The following is a 2,500-nucleotide window of genomic DNA, read 5'->3' as shown; positions in this document are numbered from 1 at the left end:
AGATCCTTAAGACATTTATACAAGAGAGTGTGAAGTTGTGGAATGCAAGAAGATCGGTAAAGACATATGTACAGGAGAGTGTGTTAAGTTGTGTGTTAAGTTGTGGAATGCAAGAAGGTCGGTGAGACGTTATATACAGGAGTGTGTGTTAAGTTGTGGAATGCAAGAAGGTCGGTGAGACGTTATATACAGGAGTGTGTGTTAAGTTGTGGAATGCAAGATGATCTTTGAGACATTACATACAGGAGAGTGTGTTAAGTTGTATGTTAAGCTGTGGAATGCAAGAAGGTCGGTAAGGCATGTTATATACAGGAGAGTGTGTTAAGTTGTGTGTTAAGTTGTGGAATGCAAGAAGGTCGGTGAGACGTTATATACAGGAGAGTGTGTGATAAGTTGGGGAATGCAAGAAGATCCTTAAGACATATGTACAGGAGAGTGTGTTAAGTTGTGGAATGTAAGATGATCTTTGAGACATATTACATGCAGGAGAGTGTGTTAAGTTGTGTGTTAAGCTGTGGAATGCAAGAAGATCGGTAAGGCATGTTATATACAGGAGAGTGTGTTAAGTTGTGGAGAGCAAGGGTAAAGGAACTTCCAGGTACAGGCCACACAAGTTCAAGAAAAAAAAAGAAAACTTGAATGCGTCTGCGCCTCTCAGCTGATTCTATAGAAGTTTTAATTGGTATTTAAATGCTAATATTCTGCTAGTTTGAGAGTAAATTCAGAGCGGAGGGAAACAAGAAGGAAATTGCCAAATAATGCGATTTATTTTCGTAATCTGCACTTAATGACATCTCGTCTCCCCTCTCCCTCTCTCTTTCTTTTACTCCCATTCTCTCTCTGTCTCTCTCTTTCTCTCATCCACCTCCCTCCCTCCCCTTTTCGCTTCCTCACACACACACGCACACACACACACACACCGACACATACACACACACGGACACACACACGGACACACACACACACACACACACACACACACACACACACACACACACACACACACACACACACACTGACACATAGGCACACGCACGCACACACACACACACACACACACACACACATACACAAACACACGGGACACACACACACACACAAGCACACACACACCCAGCCCTACACACACACACACACACACACACACACACACACACACACACACACACACACACACACATAATCTACCATGCAGATATTCCAGCCCCAATTTCCTGCGGACTCTAACAAATGACATCGGAGGGAAAGAGGGGAAGGGGGGAAGGGGGGGGGGAAGTCAGTCGGTTGGTCTTCCCTCCTCTTTCTCCCCCCTCTCTCCTACCTCCTCTTTCTCTTTCTTCTCTCCTCCCTCCCTCCCTCTTTCACCCTCCTCCCTCCTCCGTACCTCATTCCCTCCTTCCCTTCCTCTTTCTCCTCCTCCTCCAGTGCCTTTCCCCCTTCTTTCCTCCTCCCTCTCTCTCCTACCTCCTCATCTCCGTCCCCCTATCCTCCTCCCTTCTTCCCTACCTCCTCTTTCTCCCTCCTCCCTCTGCCTCATCCCTTCCCCCTCTTTCTCCCCCCTTCCCCTCCTTCCCCCTCCTCTCGGTGCCAACCCGAAAGTAATTGCGACTTTGGAAATAATGGCTTCAGTTAGACATTAGAATTCTCGAATAGGCTAAATCAGGATAATATAACCGAGGTATAATCGCGACTATTGGGGGGGGGGTCTAGTGGGGTCTATAGGGGTCTTGGTGGGGACGCAGGGGGCCGTAAGGGGTCCAGTGGGGTCTTGGTGGGGACGCAGGGGGCCGTAAGGGGTCCAGTGGGGTCTTGGTGGGGACGAGGGAAGGAGGAGAGGGTAGTGGGTGTGTGAGGATCGGGGGATGGGGCAGAGGGAGAGAGAGAGAGAGATAGGGAGAGGGAGGGAGAGGGAGGGAGAGAGAGAAAGGGGGGGAAGGAGGGAGACAGATATATAGATAGACAGATAGACAGAGAGAGGGAGAGGGAGAAGGAGAAGGAGAAGGAGAAGGAGAAGGAGAGGGAGAGAGGGAGAGGGGAGAGGGAGAGGGAGAGGGGAGAGAGAGAGAGAGAGAGAGAGAGAGAGAGAGAGAGAGAGAGAGAGAGAGAGAGAGAGAGAGAGAGAGAGAGAGAGAGAGAGAGACAGAGAGGGAGAGTGGGAGGGAGAGAGAGAAAGGGGGGGGGAGGAGTTAGATATATAGATAGACAGATAGACAGAGAGAGGGAGAGGGGAGAGGGAGAGGGAGAGGGAGAAGGAGAAGGAGAAGGAGAAGGAGAGGGAGAAGTAGAGGGAGAGGGAGAGGGAGAGGGAGAGGGAGAGGGAGAGAGAGGAGAGAGAGAGAGAGAGAGAGAGAGAGAGAGAGAGAGAGAGAGAGAGAGAGAGAGAGAGAGAGAGAGAGAGAGAGGGAGCGGGAGAGCGTGCTGGTGTGAGTTTGCAATGCAGATTTCCTCCTTCCGCGGTGCCAATTCCCGGCTTCTCTACCCCCTTCCCCTCACGCGAACC

This window comes from Penaeus vannamei, chromosome 33 (genome assembly GCF_042767895.1).
Source record: "Penaeus vannamei isolate JL-2024 chromosome 33, ASM4276789v1, whole genome shotgun sequence".
NCBI lineage: Eukaryota > Metazoa > Arthropoda > Malacostraca > Decapoda > Penaeidae > Penaeus > Penaeus vannamei.
Note: the sequence above shows the minus strand (reverse complement) of the source record.